Source organism: Schistocerca americana, chromosome 8, assembly GCF_021461395.2.
Source record: "Schistocerca americana isolate TAMUIC-IGC-003095 chromosome 8, iqSchAmer2.1, whole genome shotgun sequence".
NCBI classification, from domain to species: Eukaryota; Metazoa; Arthropoda; class Insecta; order Orthoptera; family Acrididae; genus Schistocerca; species Schistocerca americana.
In genome coordinates, this window is record NC_060126.1 from 172,332,758 (window position 1) to 172,360,519 (window position 27,762).

General features: G+C 39.5%; 1 long non-coding RNA gene across 1 annotated transcript in view; it reads right to left on the bottom strand.

Annotated features, from left to right (window-relative positions):
- LOC124544978 overlaps window positions 1-27,762 on the bottom strand; it is a 95,388-nt gene that overhangs the window by 62,933 nt on the left and 4,693 nt on the right. The window contains exons 3-7 of the long non-coding RNA XR_006967580.1: window positions 20,119-20,294; window positions 13,920-14,151; window positions 2,789-3,012; window positions 2,414-2,641; window positions 2,025-2,292 (exon numbers count right to left, since the gene is read on the bottom strand). This is a non-coding gene — a long non-coding RNA (uncharacterized LOC124544978). The remainder of the gene's footprint in view (window positions 1-2,024; window positions 2,293-2,413; window positions 2,642-2,788; window positions 3,013-13,919; window positions 14,152-20,118; window positions 20,295-27,762) is intronic.

Genomic DNA, 27,762 nt, shown 5'->3' on the forward strand with positions numbered 1-27,762 from the left:
CAGTTGGAAGACAGTGAGACAGAAAGAGGGGTGTTTGCACAGACAACACCACACTGTAACACATTCCATGAAACAACAGCACACAGTCACAAAGGCATGTACCAGCGCATCTGTTCACAGAAACAACGAAATGGAATTCTTTCTTTTAGCACTTCATCCACTTATTCCTCCACCACAGAGTCAGCAACACACCAACCTAGCATAACACACCTGCTTCACACTACATCAATTACCACACTATAAAAATTACTTACCATTTATACCAGTACTTACACAATACAGATGCAGCGGTTACTACCATATTCTATCAATGACAAACTAATGACATTTTTCCTTAATTCATGAATGCTCTAGTTGATGCTTTGCCTGAACAGCTACAACTAGCACCTGTTGATAGATTCACATTTGCTTAAGTCACCTCTAAGGGAAACAAGTCTTCACAAATTACATCATCACTTCATGTCCATAGGTGGATACAAACTTGCGAAACAGCCGCCAAATGGTGCCACATACAACCATTGATCAAAGCACACATTGCACAAAAATGATGTTATGAAGTATGGCACACTTGCCCTTCATACAGGTAAACCCACATCAATGATATCTGTAAAGGAAATACTATACATAGTAAAACACTTCTGAGCCTTCCCTCACATGTGCTGCTATGTTATTAGTACCTGAAACATACCGAAATGACTACACACTAGAAAGTTATACAGAAAGGTCACTCAAAACAGTCCCAAGATGAACCAATGACCAAGTGTCTCATTCTATAGCTATAAACTGATTAATCATATTATTCCATTTCACAAACCACTTCCTCGACACTGAATCACTTTCATGCAGTGAGATGACATATTTTGGTTAGTAGCATTCTACAAAGTTAGGTCATGTTTACATCTTAGTGATACATATGTCCAGCAGATTATTCATATATTTATGCAATGTTGCCTGTTAGCATGGATGTCAACAAATTATTCAGCAAATCATGCATACAATATACAATACTCATGCAATGAGCACTTAATGGCGGTACTTCATGTTTTCTCTGTGTCAAGCAAAAAGGTGCAGGCACAGCTCCCAACAGAATTGCGCACTGGACTGTCCCTGTGTTGATTACATTCTCATAAGCACAAAAATGCTGAACACTGGTTGCACAACATTACTAAAGTAAGACAAGCTGAAACAGCTTAACTGCATAGATCATCATCAGAGGCAGAAATGATACCAAACTGCTTGAGTTAATATCTATTCATCAACACACACAGGCAAATATAGTAAATTTCTTCTTTTAAATAATATTATTTTCTCCCCCACTACATACCAACTCCATGTGCTTACTAACATTACTGCAGACACTACTACCTCCCCATTCCATGATCTGTATTCAATGGATCACAAGAAATATTCTGTGTTAACCATCCTACATCTCATCTCTTCTCTTCACCCTCCAACCCTCCAGTCCATCACTCTGCAGCCTACAACTGCCTGTATTTCAAAGCTTGACACTATGAATGTAAGTAATATACGTTACATATCCACTAATACTAGACATATCAAGTTATGTGTCTACATGTTACACTCACTGTAATTAAAAGGTAGATCAATACAAATGTTTAGAACTGAACATTACATAAATTTCAACAACAGGCAAATATATCAATTCTTCGTTTCACTTGTTGCACCCAATACATTACATAAAACATCACAGCTGCAACGGTAATAGTACCCTTTCCTCTGCACAAAGATTTGTCCTGAAACAAACTATGCCACTTCTAGCCACAAAAAGATGGATACAGCCTTATGAAAAAGCATCACAATACCTTAGTAGAGAGAGAACCATTTTCCTATAATCAAAAGCAATCACAGTCAATTTCCTCATGCCACTTCACTTTAAAAAATCACAACACAGCTGCACCTGATAGTGTGTCATGACATGATTTTATATTTTCTGCTTCATCTGCAACATCTCGTACCATTATAATGCAGAAATTACATGCAATGAAACAAATGATACACATGACCTGGGTAAACATTCTCCAAGTCATGGATGACATGCCTGCAAATTAACCACGCTCTTTGACAGCTTCTCATCTTCATTCAACATCATCTTGCTCAATCCCCTTCCAGTCATTTCAAAGATATATGGACTATCATTTTGTCCCTACTGTTCCAACTATTCTTTTATAATCTTAAGGTTTTTGATAACTTCTCAAATATTTGCAGTTTTTCCTGCTCCTTCCAATACATACATCGTAACATAGCTTTCCGCTATAGCCACAATCATTTCCTCTGAAAATAAATGAATAGTAAGTGACCTATTCAAAAGGATCATACACAAAACCACAAAAGAACACTGTCATTACAGCAGTAACAAGAAAAATCAACCAATCCATAATACAAGGTATCATACCTTTCATATCGGTGGTGGACATTAGCAAAGAATGTCTGACCTCCTCATACAGCAAACCACATAACCAAACAAGCATGCTCAAATCTAATTTCTGTCACCACACAGAAGGCACAGTTTATTAACAAGAAGCTTAACCAATGTTGTGACCAGCAGAATCCTGAACATACATCCTTTACAAACACTTCAAACTTAAGCAGACTCTTGTCATTCACATTATGACTATTCATCCTAAAAGACACAAGAAATTTTCAGTGTTAGCTAAAAGCCACTGATGGTGCAGAACTAATGAAACATAACTCTAATCCATTCAGTAACATAACGTCTCCTGCAATTCAGACAAACATTTCATTGCTACAGCAGCAAGACGGCACTCACCTGCAGCCCTACTACAACAGTTACACAGTATGTCACTTGTCAGTAGGCATACATCCCTAAAGGCAGCCTACCACTTCTACAACTGCTTTTCTCAAACCATCAACATCCTCCACACAGTGAGCTGTCTCTTCCAACACATCTCGTATCCTCAATAATCACTTATTACGTAAACTGACCGCCTCCTACTGATGAATGTATATATGGCTGAATGAACATGCCCTTTCCTATTGGAAGAAAGAGAGAAGTGTTCATATAAAAGCAGACACATTAGAAAAGAATTCATGAGAGAACTGGAAGTACCAGTGCATCTGGTCATACAAGCAGCAAAATGGAATTATATCTTTTAGCTTATCATCAAGTTATTTCACCACCCTAATTTCACCAACACACCAACCTAGCATCATACACCTGCTTCACAGTATAATAATTACTTACTGCTTCTACCAGCAATTATACACTGAAGATACTGCATGTACTACTTTACTCCATTTATGACAGCCCAATTGCATTTTTCCCTTATCACTAATGCATCATCCTAGCTGCTGCTACTACTAACTGCTGATGTGAATATATTTGCTTAGATCGCTTCTAACTTTCGGGAAACAAGTGTTCATTAAGTACAGCATCACTATGTCCACTAATTGAATGCACACTTGTGAAACTAATGCAAAATGGTGCCACATACAATAATCATAGGTTATGTGAGGTCTGTTCAGAACATTTCAGAACTTTGTCCACACAGCTTTTCTATGCTTACCTTTTACTTATTGTGCATGGTCCCCTTCGAAATACTCCACGATTGATACAACTTCCCAACACTGTTTCCGCTTCCAGAAGCAGTCTTAGTATGTCTCTTGCTGGAGCACACGAAGTGTGGTCTACAAAGTTTCATTTATCTCATCTATTGTTGCAAATTTTTGTCCTTTCAGTGAGGTTTTCGTATTTTGGAAATAAAAAAGTCTGTAGGGCAAGGTGTGAAGAATATGGACGATGCGGCGCCACAGTGATTTCTTTTCTTGTGCAACTGTCACACACCAACAGGGATGATCATGCAAATGCATTATCATGATGCAAGAGCTATGAATGTCTCACCACATTTCAGACAGTTTCCTTCTGATTTTCTAACACGTGTCAACACACGTCACAATACTACCATTGATTTAAGCTTGTCCCTGTGGCATCATTTCATGATGAACTAACATGTCAAAGTCAAAGAAAATTATCAGCATGACTGACCTGACAAGCTTGTTTTGGTCTTTGAGAACCTATCCCAACCTGTTGTGAAGATTGGTTTCAAGATTATAACCACGAGCCCAAGCCTCATCACCAGTTGTGAGTCTCTTAAGGGACATCTTATTCTTATCTGTGTGATACAAAAGCTCTTCACAGATTGTGAAGTGGAGGTCTTTTGGGTCTTGACACACGAGTCGTGTGCCGAACTTGGCCTCAGCATGATGCATTTCAAAATGTTATATCAGAATTTCATGAAGTGATCCAACTGATTTGTTCCATTCTTCTGCAATCTCTTGGACAGTCAACCTTGGCACACACAATATCATTGACATTCCTGACGCAAATGTAGTCAGTAGAAGTCTAAAAACATCCGGAACAAGTGTCATCTTTAACTTCCGTCCAGTTACTTTCATATCATGTGAACCATTCATTACACCGAATATGGCGTAAGCACTAATCACTGTATGCTCCCTGCATCACTTGATGTGTCTTTGTAAATGTTTTCTCAAGTTTTACGCAAAATTTAATGCAGACTTGTTGCTGCTCAAACTCTGCCATCTCAAAATTCACGAACTGTGCGACAACGTTCTGCTCAATACAGTACTGAACAATAACTAACAGGCATACAACAATGAAAGTTCAAGCTGTTACACATTAAACACTAGCATGTGCAGTGATGCCAACCACATTTTGCTCCAGCATGCCACTGGCATGAAATCACGAATGTTCCAGAATTTTTTGAACAGACCTCATATTAAGAACCACTTGTGTAGCTCAAAGAAGGAAATCTGCAAAATCAAATTTAGTATGCCACATTTGCCCTCCATCTATGTAAATCCACATTACTTACATCTAGTACGCAAATCTTTACTCATTAAAAATTTTTTGAACATTCCCTCAGCTGCTGTGAAATGACTACACACTTTCAAGTTATGCACATACAGAAAGGCCACTCAAAACACAATCCCAAGATAAACCAATCACAGAGACTCTCACACTGCAGCTACAAACTGATTATATCATACCATTCTGTTTCGCACCACCACTGGAAACACTCATTCAATGAAATGCTTTGCTCTCCTTTGCTTTGCTTTAGACACAGCAAAATACAATAAATGTCTGCTTTTTAAAGAAAATTATTCTACACCTTTAACAGCATTCTGCAAACACTGCAGCCTCCCCTTTCTGTGATTTGCAATATTTCGTGTTAACCTGCCTGCATCTGTTCTACAATCACGACAATCAATCATGTGCTGCAATAAATACATTGCATAAAACATCATGGCTGCAACTCCAGAAGTCCTCTTTCCCCTGCACACACACACAACTATCCTGAAACACACACTGGTAACCTGTTTCAATGGCATAACTAAAGAAAAGCAGTCACAATATTTTAGTAGAGTGTCATTTTACTATAATCAACAGTAATTAATTTCTTCATGCCGTTTCACTGAAACAAAAAAACTGCACTAACAGAGTGTCATAACATGACTTGACTTTTCTTCTTCTTATGCAATATCTCATATTAATATGAAGCAGAAATTGTATGTCATGCAATAAATTATACACACAAGCTGGGAAAACATTCTCCTAGCCACAGAAGAGACAGCAGCAAACTAATAGTACACTTTGATACCTTCTCATCCTCATTCACCACATCCTGTTCAATTGATTTATAGTCATTTAAAACACACAGTATCAATTCTTAGCTGTCGTTACAATTATTCTTCTGTAAGCAAGAAAAATTAACCAATCCATAATGCAAACTTGTTATACCTCTCACTCTGGCAGTGACGTAGATCAGTGTAGTATGTTGCCTGTAGGATCCTGTCTGAAACCCATTCAGCAAATCCTGTATTCAAGTTTGTTACATGGCAATAACCTTGGAATCATTTACCAGCCTTTACTTTATGTGTACACCTCAAAAATGTGGGCCACTCAAATGGTATGACTTGCTTGCTTTTCCATCCTGGTTTATTCATGTCATATGTCCATGGAATGCAAATAATATGCTGTTCAGGATACTTCTGCCTCCCTACAATACCGATCAGACATTGTGTTGTTAGTATTATCTGTGAAGTATCAGTAGCCCCCAAAAGATTTCCTGGGCTTACAGTAACTTCTCACAAACATACTGTTTACCAAGTACTAACTATAAATGGCTTCATTTGCAGTTGGCAATAGCTACTTCTTTTCTTTGCAGAAGTATAGACATGATGTGCCAGCTTCTTAGTAACTTTCTGCAACTCTCGAGTGGTATTCCCAGCCACTAGTAACAATAACTGTTCTATTGGGAAGGACTGGTTTGTCACATTCAAGAATATGAGCAAAACCATCGCACATTTCCTAAGGTTAATTGTGGTGTGAGTAAGTCTTAACACAACCTGTGCAACTTATACACAGACCCATCACAATACTATGATCACCAGCTTAAAGACAGATGTGCAGGAAGAGCCAGTGAGGTTCTGGAAGGTACCAACATGGATGTGAAGCCAAACCCAACTCCAGCACCCAGCTGCACTAGGTTTCTTGGTTGAGGATCATGGCGGGAAAAGCTGAATTAAGACTGTACCATGTATTCTCAACTGGGTTTAAACCTGGGAAGTTTGGTTACCACAGAGTACAGTAAACGCATCCTTGCGCTTTTCGAAGCATGCACATTTTTTGCAAGCTGTGTGACTCATTGCAGTGTCCTGACAGATGCTGAGTAAAAGCAAATTCAATGTAGGTTTGTTTGTTTTGTTTTATGGCCCAAAAACAACAGAGGTCATATGCACCCATGTCATAACCTGAGAATACTAATTAGAAGAAATTTAAAGCAGCTACATGTTACGCCTAATCGACGGAAGGAAAGACAGCTAAAAACAAGACATGGTCCCCAAGAATAGATGCTTACTTGATTTGATTCATTGTGCCTTCCAGAAATTCCAGAAAGACTAACACCAAGATAATTCCAAGAAAACATTCCCCAGTCTGTAACACTTCCTCTTCCAGTCTGGCTGTTTACTTTCAGATGTTTCACACCACACACACTAACAGTTATCTGTCTGAACATAAAATGTGATAAATATGAAAAGGCCACCTGTCGCCACTCAGTGGCTGTGTAGTAGTTATGATGGCATGCGAATTCTACCGTTCATCACCGATGAATTGCTGTCAGCATGGACACGAACCAGGCACCTGCTGCAGAGACCAATAAGCAGCAACAACCACTGAACAATCATTGAGGAAACACCGTTGGCAGCCCCTCCTCCATCTAGTTCAGCCAGTTGCTCAACAGGTGCATGTCTATTCACTCATATACACCTCCTCAACCATCATTCGCCCCTGTCATCTATGGCTCTTGGTGTACTACATTTCCTCTGCACCATTTTTTGATAGCACAATTTTGCCATGCAAGGTATACTTCATCCACGGCAATACAGGAACAGTTTATGAACTTAAGCATTTCAGAAATGCTTCCAACTTTCGCCCAAAAGTCAATGATTACTGGATATCAGATAAATAGCTCTACTTCTCCTTTACAACTGCACTGTTTTTCATCCCAGCATGTTTTATATACTCCCCACTGCTAGTGCTGCCACCTGAGAGTTACTCCCCATCAAAAATAGGCAGTGGTCACATTAATATGCATTGTGTTTCTTAAATCTGTATACAATTAACATGCACAGTGTGTCCCATTCACCAGTTTTAGGTAGTTCAAATAAAACAATTAAGTACAAGGATCATTTGTGGGGAGGTGTTTAGCAGGGGCAATACGTAATTATCTTGAATTGTGTGATTATTATGAGATACATACTATACCTACAGATTCTTTGGACGACCACCAACAAATGTATAATCTCGATAAGAATAAAACATGTTACCCCACATGTATATAATCTGTTCACGAACCGATTAATGTTTGTATCAATAGTTTGTGAATGAATGTGGAAGAATGTGAAAGAAAATGAGTCACGTCCAGACAGCCTCTCAATGCTTTTCTCGTTATCAGAGCCTCTCACGAAGAGTTACATAATGCATGGTGCAGTTGACTCCCCACAGGCATAGTGGCAGATGTTTCACCGTCAGGTCAGTTCAGGCCAAGGTATCAGCAATGAGGCTGTGATGCGGCCACTGGAAGGTTTATGGCATCACTGGTAAGGCATTACTCTGACCACTGCCAACCTCAGTGCAGTCAATAAAATAATAGGATGTTAGTCCAAATTTGGAACACAAAACAGGAACAATTACGCATGTCATAGATTTAATAAGTCCTTACTAGGTTTTCAGAGATGTGATGCAGCACATACTTATGCATAGGTCACCCATCTCCCATAAATTATGTGCTGGAAGCTAGTAGGAGCTGAACTGGTACCTGACAGCATCTCACGTGTGTTCCTTCTGGCTCATTATCGAATCTGCTAGTTTGTTCACTATTGTGCGCCTCAAACCAGTGATGCCCAATTATGGTCTTATGGCAAGGACCGTTATCCTGTTGGAAGATGTCACTGCCATCAAGCAAGACATCAAGAATGCAGACGATCAGTAGTAATGTTCATACAATACACAGCTGTCACATTACCTATGATCACTACCGTAAGCCCCCTGGAAGTCCAACACCCCCAAATGTGTGCAATTGCAGGATGGTGCATGTTTATGGCAGCCACTCACCTGGATGATGACATATCCAGACACTACTATTAATACTGTATAACAAACATGATTCCTCTATCCAAGCAACATGTTTCAACTGATCCACAGTGGAATCTCGATCCATGCCCACTGTAAACTGAATGTCACTTGATCAACAAGGAAACACACAGGGACCACATACTGCATGTACTGTGATGAGGCATGAACATCCCAGACCTTGTCTCCTCGTTTCACCACTGAACCACTTTCATAGATGCTCATGACAGCTGTACATAGGTACTCTGAACAGTACAAGAAACCACCAAGCTGCTGCATTTGTTTCAGAAATACGCATTCCCAGGTGGTAGGCCATAATCTGACCTTTAGTCAAAGTTGCTTGTATCAGTGGGTTTGCTTTAAGAAAAAAGAAAAAATTAGAACCATCAGCTTCATCAACAATGTCAATTTTTGTTACTAGTCTTCATCACAGTTGGAACTTCATTTCATTCACATCTTCTTTAATAATTTTTACAAGAAAACATACTGACAACTACATTCTGGATCCATACATAGACCCTTTTATCAGTAACAGTGAACTCCCAAATTCTTCAAAGAATCCGACTCCCATGAGTGAAACCGCTTTAAGCCTCCGATTACAAATCAATTTGTCAGTTTACCATTTGATGCAGTGCGAAGTCTCTGAAGTACAAAACATTTAACAAGACATTGTAGCCTTGTGTCATCTCAATCAACAAATACAAATTAACACACAGTGCTGCACTATACAATATACAGTCCAAAAATGAAGCATGTGACCACCAGCAGGCACACAGTGTCAGGCTCCTCTGTGCCTGCTGGCAGCAGTCAACATGTCAAAGTTAGTTGGAAGTCATGAAGCACTTTCTACATGGATGAACATAGCCTAGGTATTTGCAAGCTATCTGTCATGCTGCTTCACAATGAAAACAGTTTCTAACTGTAATACTTATTGTGTTAAAAAGTTTAACATTGGATGATACCTCTTAATGAGCAGATTATGAAATTTTAAATCTGATCAATAATTACTTGGAATACTGAAAATCAAATTTTTTGTAGCCCTTGGAAGCCATTAGATGGTCAACTTGCAACTGGTATGTGGTTCCAGTTGAGTGAAATTTGTTATGCTAACCAACCATTTAACAAACTTCAAATATTCAGCCAGAAAAGTGGCTTACATTAACAACATAGGTAAAAATTGCATTTTAGCAAAGTACATCCACAGTAGTATGCTACTCACCTAAATTATGTTGAACCAGGCATGGTTAATTTTGAAGGTTACTATTCATAATGCTTACAGAAAATGCTAGAAGCACTAAAAATTTAACACAATTTTTAACACCTTTAATGATTGAAGACATGCCTGAGGGCATAGTTACCAATTTTAATGCATCTCGGAGAGCCTCAAATGTCGTTTTTGTATTGGTCATCACTTTAGACTTGCTACGGATCATCATCTGGCCCGAAACTAATTACCACGACACTCAGTTCGCCATCAGAGCATGGTTCCTGTCATAACCAACGTTATATGAAGCCTTGCTCTGATGATAAACTGATTTGAAGTAATTACACTGGATCTGAAGGTTACCTGCAGTATGGGTCTCAAGTAGTAATCGAAATAAATACTAACAATGACGTACACAGTGTGCATGTGTTTCTTTGCCTTTAATTAAAGCACAGAAAACAAATCCACTGTATTTGCTTCTTGGCAAATCTGTAAGCACATGTTAGCTAAATCTGGGCAAAGGACTGCTATAAAGCAAAATTTCACGTCAAAATCAAGGGAAAACCTTTAAAACAAATTTCTCCCACATCGTACCTATGGTCAAACTGTCCAGTGTTGCCAAATTTAAAGCCTTGTAAACAAAGTAGGCAGTGAATCTGAAATAATGTAGGAAATCCATTGCCCAATAAACAACCTGCTTCATTAAAAATAACAATGGATCAGCTGAGTTACCATTAACAAATATCTACTATCTGGTTTAAGTACAGCCACTTACCAGCCTTAACAAAATTTGTAGAACCTACAGGGTCACGAGAATGTTTGGTATGAGTCTGGCTTGCCCAGTGCTGTAATGTTAGTGAACACTCTTGTCTCCATGTGGTGCATATATTCAGTTTTGTTACTTGGCAAAGCTCTGAGAAAATAATATAACAACAGAAACCATAATACGCACTGTATTGTTTATAGGATTGGTCACGTTTATGACACTGGTCAAAGCAGATGAAATCTTACGGAGCACAGAGTACTTTGCTGCAAACAAGTGGCAGAAACATTTCTGCCAAAAGTCACTCCCTCCACAAATGGACCAGATAACATGAAAAAATGCATAAGTTTCCATCCAAACAGATGTATAATGTGTCATTACAGCTGCAGTCTTCCCACTGTCATCTACACACAAAAATATAAAAAACTAACTGTTGTATTCTTTGACTAGCATTGTTAATTGGTACCTAGCAATTTCAAAATGAAATTAATAGTTGGGGTGCCTGGAACACACTAGTACTTCCAAGTTTTCCGTGACAGTTACTCACGTCATCTGGAACAGATCACTATTCTTACTTGCATTCTGAAATTCACTGTATACATTAACATTTATACTAAGCCTCTAGGTTGGACATTTTGTCTCAACTTACTCTAAAACATAAAAATTTAGGCAAGACCTAAGATATAGCATTTTCTGAGGAAATAAAATGGATACTTACCGGAAAAAATGGCATGTCCAAACTGAAAGTACAGTAGTAAGAATGGTTTCCCTATTCTTTATTTTCAAGTGTTCACCATAGTAAGAAATTGTATAAATCTTGTGCAGGTTTTGAAGCAGTAATTTCATCAAGTTGTCAATGTAGTACTTTTGTATGCAATTAAACTTCAAAGCTATATTCTTTCAAACAGTTGTATGGATAAGCAACAAATGGTTACTTCCAGGAAGTAATCTACACTCTTGAAATGTCAACTTCTGAAAGGAAGTGGACAGTAAACTCTTAACTACATTTCAGCATCCTCCATAAAAAGCTTGGTGACTACTGGGGACAATGGGCTTCCCACAGCCACTCCATCAGTCTGTTCAAAATATTTGTCATCGAATAAAAAGTACATCGATGTCAGCACATGGCGACAAAGCTTGGTTGTTTCCTCATCCAGTTTCGCACCAATTAATTGCAATGATTCTTCCACAGGAACCTGGGTAAAAGGCGACAACTTCAAAACTCACAAGCAAATCACCGGGACTAAGAGATGAGAACTTCAATCTCTGAATAAACACCATAGAATTGGGAATATGAAGTTCACAATTACCCACATGAGGGCCAAGAACAGATGCTAAATACTTGGCTAGATTGTAGGTAGGAGGGGATTTTGAGGACATGGCACTGAAGACGGCGTCTTTAAAACCAACCTGTTTCTGGATGTATGTTGACGATACATTTATGGTGTGGCCTTGTGGGAGAGAAGCTCTTTACCACCTCCTAGATCATTTTAATTCCCTGCATCCTTGCATCAAGTTTACCATGGAGGTGGAAAGTGATGGAAAGCTGTTTCTGGATGTTCTGGTGTACAGAAAGTATGATGGGACACGGACATAGTGTCCATCAAAAGCCTATGCACACGGACCGCTACCTGCACGCTTCTAGCTGTCATCCCCCGTCACAACGTCCAGAGGTCCTGCAGATGTTGGTGAGAAGAGCTTATGCCATTTACGATGGAGAAAGCTTGACAAGAAGTGTACCATCTAAAGGTTGTGTTCAAGCAGAATGGCTACACAGATAAACAGACCTGTTGTGCTTTCCAGTTTAGAGCTTCACCTGAACCACCAGAAGATACCTGCAAATCAGAGGCTTTTCTACCCTTTGCTGGGAGCATTTCCTCAAAATAGGAAGAATTCTAAAAATATATCAGAAGTATTTTTCCATCCGCCAGTCAAGATTAGAGCACTTCTTGGCTCCATTAAGGATGACTTGGGTTTGAGGAAGCCCGGGGTGTGCAAGATCCCTTGCCACTGTGGGAAGGCTTATATTGGTCAGACAATCTGGACCATTCAGAACCGATGTGTTTAACACCAGCAGCACACACAGTTGCTTCAGCCTAAGAAATCAGCAGTGGCGGAGACTGTCTCACCGAGGGACATAGAATGCTGTATGACGAGACGCAAATGGTTGCCCCTGCATCTCGCTATTGGGACTGTGTTTTAAAAGAATCCATAGAGATTCGATTATCTGATAATCTTATTAATAGAGACAAGTCTTAAGTAAGACTTGGAACAGGGTGTTATCAGACATTAAAAAACAATGGTCTGTGTTTCAATCGTCGGAATAATTTTTAATAGCGATATCACGATTTAGCCTGTTTCCACCATGGGGCACTGTATGTTTACCTGCACTAGAGGGCAGTTACGGCATCTTTTTGCGCACACGTTGTGGGCCTTCTGTGGTCTATATAGGGGCCCACTGCTTGAGCTGAGAAGTCAGTTCCGGCAAGATCATGTACCAGCACTCTCACGTGAAGAGGGCGGCCAGTTGGACGACTGAAATGTGTCAAGATGACATTATGATCTGGCTGCACACCCAAGAAGAATATGACTGCTAATCAACTTTCACTTCAGGTGAAGATTTCTACATAGTAACAAATAGTTGCTGCCTGAAATACCCATCCTCTGTTATGAAACTTAAAAACCAACGTGTCAAAAATACCAGGCATGTTACTTTTACACCAGCTACAGCTAAGATCTGGAAAGTAAAACCAACACTTAATATTTAAACCAAGAACTTCTTGAACTGTAGGTAAACTTCACTCCACTCTGAATGTTAAAGACTGCATTACAACCAAAATTAGTCTTGTTAAAACACATGAAGCACCTGAATTCAATGTGCACATTAGTTCCTCAATCATTATGAGCTACACTGTCTACATCCTGTAAAGAAATTACAGCTGTAATCACTTAAATTTTATATTGCATGCAAATATAAAATATATTTCATAGTTAAATTTGGCTAATGACGTATGCAAGATGGACTGGGATTTCACCACATTCTCAGACTGGTACTTTTGTTGGTTATCTGTAACTGTGTGGTGGTATCCTTGCAGAAACTGTTTTCAGAGGTTAAGGGCGCTTTAAAAATCTAATTTATTTTCTTTATTTGAACATAAAAATACAGCGTGTCACATTTTTGAACAAAATTTAACATTAGCAAAAGAACACAAACTTGCTGCAAAAGCTGGAACTACTGTATTTAATACTGCTTTGCTCACCTGTTAGAAAATAAAATAGGAAATATCCATAACAGAAAAATTTTCAAACTTCAGCAAAATTTGATTTATATTACTTAATACATCCAAATTTACATAACAGTCCATGCTGAATAGCTTTCCCCTTCAAATACTACAGTTGTCTTTCATGACATCACAAATTATTATTCATTGAAATTTTCATAATGGATTATAGCTGTCTGGAATCATCCTGCAAACATTTCTCCTTTGGACTCTGCACAGAAAAAACATTTTCCACTCATTAAATCATATAAAGGTAAGTCTTGGAATGTCAGTAAAATACAGAATGACTGAAGTCTGTTAACATTTGGAAACTCAGTACTTCACAGAATAAGTTGGTAGGTAATGCTTTAAAAAATGGGGTACTACTGATACCAAAAAAGTGCACAAATGACCAACCAATGGCACTTTATGTAATACAAAAGCGATAATTAGCATACCTATTTTATAGTGAAGACAGCGTTTTTTTATAACACAACTTATTGACCATCATCCATCAACAACTGTAGTCAAGGCACAATACTGGGAACAGCACTGTACAGCATATCAGTTGATAAGGTAAGCATGCTGGTGTCGGTGGGCGATGACTGGGTGGCTGCTGCGAAATGCCCTATGTGCGGCGAATGCAACATGAAAAGCGTCCCGTCCCAGCGTGCACGATTTTGGGTGGAAAAAGCATGATTTCATTGACTAAACAGACAATGTGTTCACTACTCAAAGCCACTAACAGAAGTTTTGTTTTCTTTTAGGGTGCACAAACAACAGAGGTCATAAGCACCCATGTCACTACCTTAGAACACCCATATGAACAGATGTACAGATGAATATACAAAAACACAGTCTAGTTTCAAACAGCCAAGTAATCACACAAACATAGCAGGATGGCCCGATCTGCTGCCCAGGAAGTACTGCTTACGACACTTAGGACACGGACAGACTGGCTGCAGCACACAGTCACGTGGGAGGACCAAGAAACTTCTCGATTAAGCATGAGCCCCAGAAATTTCTTAGTTTCAGCAAATGGATGAATAGGCCCTAGATGTACAGATGGCGAAAGAAACCCATTCCCCACCAGAAATCCATAAAAACAGTTTTGTCAGTGAAAAAGCGAAAGCCACTGTCACTGCTCCGAGTCAAGACGATCGAGACATTGATGAAGATACTGCTCAAGGAAGCATGTCTATGGAGACCTGCAATAGATCACAAAGTCATAGACAAAAAGGGAGTTGGAGGTACCTGGTGGGAGACAGGTTAATGGCTATAGCACAAAAGAGGACAACGTTCAGGTCACAGCCTAGGGGTGCCCTGTTCTCCTGGATAAAGGTGTCCGACAAGGCTGAGGCCACACATGCCTTGGAAACCCTTCCTTTTAAAAATTCCTGGAGGAAACAGGGCAGGTACTGTAAGAAACCCAAAATGTACAGAGCATGGAGGATAACAGTCCTCCAGCAGATGTCATAGGCTTTCTCCAAACCAAAAAACATGGCCATAGTCTGGTATTTCCACAGAAAACTGTTCATGACACAAGTTGACAAAATGACGAGGTGGTCAACTGCAGCATGGTGTGTTCAAAATCCAAATTGTGCAGTGGCTAGTAGATTAGAAGATTTGAGCCACCATACCAACTAGTCATGAACCATATGTTCCATCACCCTGCTAACACAGCTGGTCGGAGAAATGGGACGGTAGCTAAGAGGAAGGTGTTTGTCCTTACTGGGATATGACAGTAGCTTCACAACAGCGTCTGGGAAACTTAATATCAACCCAAACACTATTGTATGTATGAAGGAGAAAGTGCTTGTCTGTAAGATAAAGGTACTGCAACATCTGAATGTGAACATTCAAAAGTTGCTGGCTGGCCCACTCATCGAGATACAAGGGACATTCTCTGGATGAAGCTGCATGGTTGCAATTGATACAGCAGGGAGGAGGTAGTACACAATCCCCCTTATGAGCATCCCAACTACAAGAAACACATTTGGCCACATTTTGACAGGGCATGCGAGTGTGGTTGCAACACTGGCACTGGTAGCAATGTGTCTGGTTCGGAATGTACTATCTGACTGTGATGACTTCACAGCCTGCTTTGATATTTGAGCAAGCACTAGTCAATCAAATGTGAGAAAAAGAGTGCATGTAGGCACTAATGTTGATAACATTTTTCTTTAGCCAATACACTGCAGTGATGCCCTGATCAGTAAGGTAAATTTGGATTGGATTTCTCCCTTGGTCACACCATCAAGCACACAAATGTAAATAACACCAGGTGAAGAAGTCAGCATGACCAGGATAGCCATGGAGAATTGAAGCTATAAGCAGTTGTTGGGCTTGAAGATTATAACTGATCTCTGGAAGTTCCATTACGTAAATGAGAGCAGAATTTCAAAGGGCGTGCAGTTGCATCATCATCTTTCTGAATAATAAATCAATTAATTGTAGTAAAGGACTGACCTTCAGTACACGATACCATGAGGAGCAGAGGTGCAGCTGGAAGATTCTTTGAATCTTCAGCGTAATTCCACTTGTGTTTAGTAGACATAGATTGTGACGGTGATTGGCTTAGTGTGGAAAAAATCCCCCACGATTGCCAGCATGTGATTGCACACTCCTTAGTTTACACCACGTCAGACTTCCTTAACACCTGACTGAGGGACCAATTGTAAATCTGGGAAGTTAACAGGCTCAGGCAATCGCCCCTCCCCAGGCCTGGCCTGTAGCAGGGGATACGTGCAAACACTACTTGTTAACCCGGGGCTGGGAATTGTGAGTTACCCACTCACCTGTTACGCATTAAATGCATGGGCCAGCCTTAATGCACAGGGAGGAAGAAGAAACAGAGGAACATAACACGCAGAAGCCGAGGAAGGATAGGATATGGAGAACAAAAAACAGACGAGGAACTGTTCTGATGTTACAACACATTCCCAAAAATATCCTAGATATGTTCCCAAGGAAGAGGAAAAAATAGGATACACATGCAGCACAGAAAGGGAAGAGGTGCTGCAAAGGTTGGGGGGACATGGTATCACCAAGGGTGGTGAGCCCCCTGGGGGAGTGCTAACAGAGTGGCCTGAGGGCCACAACAACAGGGACAGGTTCTAACAGCTCTGTACAAGTGTGGCAAGCCTGAGGTGCACTAACTTGCATATGGTACATGGCGTCAGGTGTGGTCAGAATCCTGCTAGTATACTTCAACAACAGCTGTAGGGTGAGCAATGAAACATCGTGCATGTGCAGGACTGGTGTCTTGGCTTACTCACCTACGCAAGAGAAGAACATTCTCTATAATAACGCTTCACCCTCTACATTAGCTGGTAGCTATGCAGCAGAAAGTTGAGTTGGGAACAGTCAAAAGTCAGCCACCTCAGTGGACGGGCTGACCATCAGGCTTACCCATGCATAGGAAGACATCACCAGGGTGGATAAACTAGATACTTACCTTCACATGTGATCAAGTATGGCTTTCCAAGATTTCAAGAGTCCACCGACTATAAACACAGGTATGTGAGATTCAGATGACGACCAAAGATATGAAGAATCACAAGGCAGAAACTGAGAGGAAAAATACGCGAAAGGTCAATCGACAGGTAAGACCAAGGCTGCTTTGCAGACTTAATGGCAGTGAGATTGAAGGCAACTCAACGTCGTCTGTAACAAAAATAGTAAACATCACACGATGCTAATAGTTGAGAAGAAATCCAGGAACATCTCTCACAAAAAGAGTTGAGACTGGTAAGAAGAGTCATGCCCATACAAGGGTGGAGCAGTCAGGAGCTAAACGTGAACACAGCACAGCTCCAAATAAAGCTGGTGAAGCTGCAGGAGAGCAGGCAGCAGTAAGCGACACTGAGGCAGAGGCCCAGCTGCATGAGACCAATGGAGCTCAAAAGAAGCTTAAGGAGTTCAAGAACAGTGAGGGAAGGGTGGTCAAAGCTGTGGCTGGGCGGTGTCCTCATGCGCAAAGAAAGAAGTCAGAGGAGAGAGGACAACTTCCTGCAAGATAGGGACAATACCATCGGTCGCAACAAAACAGTGTGACAACAGTAGTAGAGAGGAAAGATCGGACCCTCAGGCCTAACAGGAGTCTGGAGGAGATATGTTCTTTGTTTAAGAACACCACCCAGTGCACAACATATTACACTGCAAGGTCTTATGGACTGCAAGTAGAATTACTACTACAACTAAGTGAATGGGCAACTGCCCACGGTGTTACCAAAGGAGAAGTGAAAGCACCAGAGCACCAGCTGGCAAGGTTCCACATGGTACAAACTGTACAGAAGACATTTGCCCACACAACAGTGAAGCCCCCAATCTCCAGTGCCCAATAATAATGAGACTGACCAGGCCACAAATACCAACAGAGCAAGGCTCTTTGTAATGTCCAAAGGATGAGAAAAAGGAAACACCTTCACGAAGTAGTTCACCAGCCTCTTTAAACCTACAGTGATGCATGTTCGCATTGATGGTGTGTGAAATCTTGGCAACACACTGGTAGTCTAAACTGCAACTGCATAAGACAGGCATAAGCTGTTACACGATTTGTGAACTACTGTGAAAGTAGAATCCCCTACTTATAGTCTGTAACATGCCCAAAGATAAATCAGACACTGGATTCATACACCAAGTTAGAACACAAAACAGGGTCAAAAGTGAATTCACAGGGGAGTTCAATGTTTACACTCTGAAGTCTAGGACTGGGTGAGGAGATAGACCCATGTCACATGTCCTAATAGAGGCAACCGATTGGTGTGAACTGCTCCACCAGAAGCATATCTCTATAGCCTATCAATCAGTGGTAATTAAGGATCATCTTTCACTACCAAAGTGCAATCAGTGCCAAGACTGCAGTTGCACAGCTAGAGGATGTTAGCTAGCTATTGTGGTGTGTGGACACTGGTGAAAGAGGTCATATTAGAAACAACTGCAAAAACAGCAATGCAGCACCAATTTGTATACCCTGCAAAAACCAGGGCAAACCAGTGTGGAGCACCAGGTCAAAGTCACCCGACTTACAAACAGCTCCTAAGGTGAGAAATTGGCATCAGATGTTTTTTAGCACCCCTAATGAGGCATGACAACTGCAACATACTTGAAATCAGGTAAAATCAGTAACAATCATAGAATGAGATGTCTAGGGACCTGGTAGGCCAAGCATGTCAGAAGTGGCAACTCTGTATGTCATCTTTTCCAAACAATAGGTGTAAGATCTTTCATACCTGTAGCAATACAGCATGCAGCACCACCCTGCACAAAAGTCATACCTTCCAGTAGGTGCTTCTCAGCCAGGCTAGAGATGATATTCTGCAACATTGGCGTACCTTATACCCGTCACACTGAAAGTTTGAAAAGCAGCACCCCACATTTCCTCAAGGCAGAAGGGCCCAACCATGCCTGATGTGATAAATCCACACCATCACCAGCAGCATGCAATGAGGTTTGCAAGACAGTTCTAGAATTTTTGGAAGTCAAATTCTGAGAGTCATGGTTGTTGACAGATCCTCCTAGTGTGAAATGGGCTTTTTAGTCCACATTATGTTAGACAACCATTCATCATCTTCCCCATTTTTGAAGTGTCCAAACCACATGCTCTCCCCATCACAAAATTGGTGGCTAACATTTCATGACGAAGCTGGATTTTGTGTGGATAGCATTGAAGGATATGCCTTAGTCCTCTCCAAACATTGTGTAGAATGCCAGTGCGACTTGCAATTTCACGAGCACTGAGGTTTCCCAAGCTGCAGTAGAACTTGCATGGTCACACCACTGAGGAGCTGATTGTCTAAACAACTCTTGGCTTCAGACTTCGTGATCATATTCTTTACAGTAACTTTTCACCTATACAAAATACCCCAATAAGATCACAGAACTGCAGTAGTGAATTCTCCATTCTGACAGGAAAGAATCAGGAACAGTGGCTTTCCTGGTGAAGTCAACATGCTGTGATTACTCGAGTCCCTCTCACTGTAACTCATTTTATACATTCCTCCCACGAGATATTAATGATGTGTTGCTGTCCACCACCAACTGTCAGTCAGTTTTTGGTTACAAATAAAGGCTTATGTCATTTCAGGCAAGCGTGCCAACTTTTGTCTATCTACATTATTCCACAAATTGGTGAATTTTCAAATGTTAACAGACTTTTGGGTCACCCTGCAATTTATTAAGTAACCATATCACAAACCAGATTCTGACTTCACTGATGTCTTTCTATGTGTTATTTGAAATTTCCTTTGTGCTGTTTAGAGCCAACCAGGAGTTCATGCACCACTATACCACACATTGAGGTTTCTCTTGCACTGCGACATCTCCATTTTCCTGGACAAACCAACTGCTACGCAACAGCCACATTAATCAAACCTGTAACAACAAAATGTAATACTCACATAAACTGCCACCAACTTCAGATTAAATATAACATACAAACTATACTTTAAACAATCTGAAAAAGTATTCAGTATTTCAAGTCTCGGTCCACAGATATTTAGGCACAGAAAGTTTTTTCTTCTGCTCCATAACACACATTTCACAGTTAAGAACTTAAGCTGGAAATTTAAAGCACTGAAAAAGCTCTGAGAAAGTACAGGTTAAAACTTCCTGGCAGATTAAAACTGTGTGCCTGACCGAGACTCGAACTCAGGACCTTTGCCTTTCAAGGGCAAGTGCTCTACCATCTGAGCTACCGAAGCACGACTCACGCCCGGCCCTCACAGCTTTACTTCTGCCAGTACAGGTTCTCCACAAAGTCTACCCCTGATTACAAAAACGGAATTATGCTGTATGAAGTTTGTTGCACATTCCAGGTTCTCTCAAAGACCTATGTATACACATGTGTTACATTTAGAACATCTCGCCAATAATTTCTGTGTCTTGCCATCATCATCTCTGTAACCACTTCTACAGCACCTCATATACATGCTGAGAGTTAGCACATCAGGATCTGGTGAACCAAACACTTCATCCTTAGTGTAATCATTTCAAGAAATGTCGAAGTCTGCTTTGTGCAGTGAACATTATGTGCATGGTCTTCGATGCTTACCAGTGAAAAAAGAACCCTCCAACAATTGTGTTGTTCATTAAGCCACACCACAGAGAGCCACACCACAGAGTCACTTTCTGGTGGCATTGTCTGTAGCATAAGATCTATGATTCCTCATAGACTCTGATCTGGACATTATGTATGCTTTCCCAGAGATGTGAAAACCACAACAAAAACTTTATTAATGTGGTCATTATTAGTACACACATTCCAGGATATTCACAGCAATTTCAGCAAACATCCAGCTGCAAAGCTTTGAGTTGAAATATTAATTCACAAAAAGTCTGCTATCTGTGTAAACCTTCACCATAGGACTCTTGAAGTTGTTTCTCCGGAAAGATGTAATTTTCTGCAGACTGTGTTGCAATGCTGCAAGTAGTGTCAATAGGGTCATCACATTAGGTCTATTGTTTTTTGCCTTGTCAACAGCCTCTAAACTTTTTCCATCAGCCATTTATGGGCTTCACATCTGGCACATCTCTACCCCAGGCACTTCAGAGCTATTGCTGAACTGTAATAGGCAACAGCATTTCGTGAAACCACAAAACACATTGCACCTTCTCCTGCAGAGTCTACTGTGAGAGTAGAATTACTAATTTACATTTTATTGAAAAACTACCTTGTGCTGTTACAGCAGTACATGCAGAAATGTATCCATAAAAACTTAACAAGGTAAGATACCATTTGCAATGATCTGCATAGCTGTATCTAGCGTAGGTCCTTAGAAATAAATTTTTGCAATCGGAGAAAGACTTTACACTCACCCTATTTGGCTTATGTTCTTCATGAACAGTAGTCTACTGGAAGATTTTGTGTGTGTGTGTGTGTGTGTGTGTGTGTGTGTGTGTGTGTGGTGTTTTCCAATGTGGGGGAGGTGGTGTGGTGGGAGTGGTGTGCACACACACTCCACTATATTTTATCCACTGCTCCAGAATCTTCTGTCAAAGGATGTCTTAAGATTACGGGCTACCAGTTTCTGTTTCCATTTGGACTGTGTGTCCTGACATACATTGTCTGTCGCAGATGGTGCTTACAACTCATCAGGAGAGACTGCTGGCAAAGGATGGTAGGAAAATTCTAGACAGCCTAAATATCTTTTAACTTCCAAGCATGAGGATCACAGAGCTCCTACACCAAGTTTCACTGCATAGTAGTCTGTAGTGTAATACAAAAACTTGTTCCTCCACTCCTGAACCAAGTACACATAAAGGAAATGGAAAAATAATTTTAAAACACTACTTCCTCTTTACAACTAAACCTTGCAGCCAGCTCTAAAGAAGTAAAAGACCCACAGTTTGCCATGAATTTCAAACCATGGTACAATATACACCACTTTTTCCAACATCACTACTAGTTTCCCTATCAAAACATTCACTGTTGGTAGTGACAATTTTACTTATTTAAATTCAATTTACAATGACATGTATTGGGAAAGAAAATAATTTTAAACTGTTTCATAATAATATATAATGACAAACATGATACTTGTTTCGCACAAGCTGCTGCAGTGTCCTGGAACCATAATACAAATACGAAGACAAATTTTTACTGTCATTATTCCTTACACAGAAAATACTACTTATATCAAAATCCAATAGCACATTAATATGTACATAATTCAGTTGCACACATAAATAACAAACCAGGCAAATAATGTTACAGGCCATCCTGAGAGAAGAAAGTCCACTCAATACACACAAATCATCACCACGACTTTATGTGTATTAAGTGGACCACCTTCACTCTCGACACTTAATATACGTAACAAAACAGTGTTCCAAAATGATCTTTACTGCCTTACGTAGCATATTCCATATCAATTCAGGCAGGCTAGGACAAAATCTTATCTTCATACTCTCTGAAGTTACTGAATTTAACATATGTTAAAATGAAGGACTAAGTAAGGAACATGTCTTTTGCTTTCTAAAAAAAATCTATTCTGAGATGTAGCCCTCCAAAGATGACACTGTGCATCCAATTTTCAAGATGGGAATTTTGGAAAACTTAAATGCTGTATCTCTGAAAAGTTCTAGATATTTTGTTGGGGTTTTTTATTTGCAAGATAATTGCTTTATGATTACACAGAAATCCTTCATTTGGACTTATCTGTCAAAGTTCTTTTACTAGAGTGTTCTGAACTTTTCACAATTTATGGCATTTTTCAAAAAAGGGCAATAAATAAAACGATTTTTTTCTGTTGATTATAGTACTATATAGTTCTACATTTCCTGAAAAGGGAAGCTTCCAATTTTAGGCTGAACAGGTTTTATAAACCTGTTAACTTTTGCCTGACAAACCTGTTTTATTACCACGTTATCACATAACAGGTACATAAAAACCAAAATCTAGCCTTATTTAACTTAATTTTAGTTTTGAAAGATGAGTAAGGGACTCATTTTTGAAGAATTTTATTAAATGGTTCCAAAATGTATGTGAAAGGTCTAAAGACTTAAAGGATTCAATTTACACAACTTCTGTGGACATTGTTTTGTACTGAAATTAGCCAGTCAATGAACTAAAAATTTGTTACACTGCCTCAGTATCTTCCTTTGATATAGAGTGATGTCTTCCTGTTGCACCAATAGCAACTGGAACACTTACAATCTTCGAAACATTGTGAACAGCACTGATGGCGCTGCTGCTGCTCAGCTGGACACACACACACACACACACACACACACACACACACACACACACACAACCTTCTCAGGTTCACTGAGTCCAAAAATGTGTCTTCTGAATTTCTTTCACAGTAGTAGTTTGTTTGGACCATCCTTTTTCTGCTCATGGAATTCTTCAATTTCCTCTTTTGACAAAAGAAAGAGGGCTGTGGATGTGTAAGATTTCATGACTCTCATAAAATCTTCAGCATTTTGAATTGTAGCTGTATTTGGTCTGGAAAGACCATGTTTTGTAACACGGTGCTTCAGCAGCCCTCTTACACCATCACAAGGCCCCTTCCCATGACCAGCAGCATTGTATACCCAGTCGGTTGGCACAAGCGACTTACTCAAACAGGTGATAACGATTTTTAAAATGACTAGGAACACCATCAGAAACAATAATGATCTCTGCCCATTTGCACGTTGCTAGCAAAGCATGTGCTGAGTCGTCATATCACTGCAACACTTGTGGTCTTGTTTTGAAAAGATATCATGCCTGTAAAAAACTGAAACCTGGTCATTACTCCAAAGGTACCCTTGTACTTCTTGTGGGAGAATTATAGACCAGTTTTCAGCAAAATCACAGTGAAGCACTAAGCATAGTTTTTCAGCCTGTACACACCCTTTCACTCCTACAACGTGTTGCAGTTTCTTCAGATGCTGGTGCATTACTGCTTTCACTAACCATTTACTAAGTTCATCAATGAAATTGTCAAAGGCAACGGTTTTCCTAATTAGTTTATTTTCCTCCTATGTCACATATGCAATTACTGCTATGTCTTCCAGGCCAAGTGTCTAAAGAGTCACTTTAGATCACAGACTAATAATGACTTTACACACACAACCAACATGTCATATGTCACATGCTCTAGCAAGTTCTTCAAAGTTACCACAGAAACTTTAAAATTTACACAGTACACTCAGACACCTATAGGTGGGTGTGAACTACCCACTTAGGTTGTAGAGCATAACATTTTGACCTTCCAATATGTGAAGTAGTTTAGTTGCTCTTATAAACTGCAAAAGTTTCTTTAATACTGCAAGTCATGTACCTCTTCACTTTCACAACTTTTTGCCCTACAACTGTTACAGTTATTATGTCTTGTTGGCACTCTGGTGAGAACAGCCCCATTTATCTTCCAGATAAAATGACTGCACTATCTGAACTTGGGCTGCTTCTGAAGGATGACCATAATAGATACCTGGTCTTCCAAAGACTTCTTTTGCAGACATCACATTTCTTGATTTGTCTATCACATACTTTGATACTGATGGAACGTGGTTCAAAATTGATTTTATTGAAAATGTCTCTGGAATAACAGTTAAAACTTACTTCTTTTCACTGTATGACACACAGTATTCAACAGCTGAATTGATATTTGGGGTCATTTCATGTGAAGTTTCCTGGTGCTCCCAGCTCAACAATCTTCAATTTTGATGAAATTTGAACAGGATGTACCTGAAGGCCCTACATGAACTTATGCAAAGTTTCAGGCTCATCTGTAACTTGCTTGAGGTGCTAGAGCCATTTTTGTGAAGACCACTTTTACAGAGACCGAAAAGTCGTGAAGAAATTGTCAAGTTTGGCATTCCACTGTTTGTAATGTAAAAGAGCTAGACTCTTGCTTCTGGGTATAGTGGTACAACTGTGTGACCTACACACAAATGTTGCAAGTAGAGTGCATAAAGCAATGCATTTGGCAAAATCTCAGTTCAAAGTGGGCAACAAATCATGTCGCAAGAAATTTGCCCCATAGTTTAACGAGAAAATCCGAAACTACTGTCTGGATGTTTAGTATATCACGAAGTTTGGACTGGCTTATGTGTTTAATTACTGTGCTATCATCCTGTAAATTTGCTAAAAAAACAAATGTATCAAAATATACCCATGTTCAAAGTCATGTATCTCAAAATGGGCACCTACCACACTACATTCAACAACACCATTCAACAGAGCACATTTCATTCTATTAGAAAAACTTGTTTTCATTTTGGTGTCTCTCTGGGTATGGCGCAAAAATGTTGCCTAATATTTGGAATTTTGTTGATTATGTCTTCATTGCTTAAATAATCATTTTGCTGTTTATTCGGTGATTTTAAACCTGTTTGTGACAGGTTCATTGCTAAGTTGAACCATTTAACTGTAGTAGAGAGTGCTACATAATTTTTGGAAAGCTGACTGCTTATTAATTTTATTTTCCTTTATTTAGGACTCAACAATTTGATTTTAGTGTCTGAAGTATATCAAGTTGTTGCTAAAATGGAAGAACAAGATCAAGTTAATGTAAGCAGTTTTGAAAATACTGATTCTCCATGCCATTTTATGACATACAGTGCCTTAAAAGGACTGAAAGCTGTAAATCAACATTCCTTAGAAGAACAAAAATTACTTACTAAATGGAGTAGTTTACACTCCATTGAAAATACTCAACTATGCTTCCATCATGAAGCTTTACTCCAAAAATGATTTGAATTTTTGCAAAGACTATGCTGCAACCCATTTGGCAAGAAAAACCACACTGCACAAAAAAGCTTGCACTCAATCAACATAGAAACAGCTGACCTACTAAAAAGGATAACCATGTCTGATGTTAAACCAGGCCAAAAAATGTGCCATTCCTGTAGAAAAGAATTTGATACACTGAAATATTCACAAATGGATGTTACGTATCAGTCAGATGAAGTTGATGAGACTAATGTTTGTCACAATTTGACTACAAGCTTAACATCTGTTGAATGTCACCATAAAAATTTCAATGAATTGGTGAAAGGGTTACAATAGGATATGCAAAGTGCAAAATACGTCAAGTTGAAGGTGCAATTATTAAGAAAGTTGCAGAAGTGGGAGGACTCGATCCCAGTGAATTGGAGCAACCATCCACAAGCAAGCCATGCTTCACTTGTCCATATTAAATTGAACTAATACAAGAATTTAAAGAAAAATTACATAAATCAAATAACAAGAAAATTCAAATTTTGACCTTAGTTCCCCAAAGGTGGTCTATCAAAAAGACCATGGAAGAATTGCATGTTTCAGAAAGAATGGTAAGGAAGGCTACAAAGTTAAAGGCCGAACAGAGAATATTGGCACAGCCCAAAGGTATGTATGGGGAAAAAGCTTTCCGAGGATGTGAAGGCAAGAGTCATCGAACATTTTTATGGTGAAGAGTTTAGTTGGATTTGTCCAGGGAAAAAAATACTATTACTGTTCAGATAGATGGTTAAAAAGGTTAAAAAACAGAAATAATTATTCCTCAGCAACTTAAAAGAAATGTGATGCATACCACAATAAAAATGGACTGGAAATGCAGTTTGTGTCTGCAAAATATATCAAAACGCGAAACTAATGTTGGCACATAGCCCAATGAAAGAAGATTACAAAGTTTTACTGAGTAAAATTGTAATTTGTAAACAAAGGGTTGCATGCCTCATGGCTGTTTAGCATGTCCAGGAACAGAAGCTCTAAAATAATATTAGGAAAGCACTTTTGCAGATATTGATCCTGAGGATACAATTCAGTCAGTTCAAACAATGGACTCACACTGATAGAGATACACTTGAAACCAGAGAAATGACAGTTGAAGAATTCATTGAACTATTAGTTATTGAAGTGTTGGCCCTTTCTACTCATTATTACATTGCAAAGCATCAGAGCAAGCATTTGCGGTTCACTAAAGGTGGTCTCAAACCAGGAGAATTGATTACATTAATGGATTTCGCAGAAAATTACTCCTTTATTGTCCAAGAAGCAGAGCAGGGATGCCACTGGGAAAATAGTCAAGCTTCAATACATTCATTTGTCATTTACTACAAAGGTAATTAAGACCTAAAGAGTGTCAGCTACAGCATAATCAGCAACTCCCTCCGATATAACAGTTGCAGTTCATGTGTTTTTAACTTACTTTATCAAATCCCTTAAGTGCATTTTTAAAGAAATTAAGCATATTCATTATTTTAGCGATGGTTCTGCAGTACAGTACAAAAATTTTAAGAGCATACTAAATCTTTGCCATCACCAAAAAGATTTTATCATTACAGCAGAATGTATTTTTTTCAGAACAAGCCATGGGAAATCGTCATGCGACGGAACTGGGGGCACAGTTAAGCATTTAGCAGCAAGAGCTAG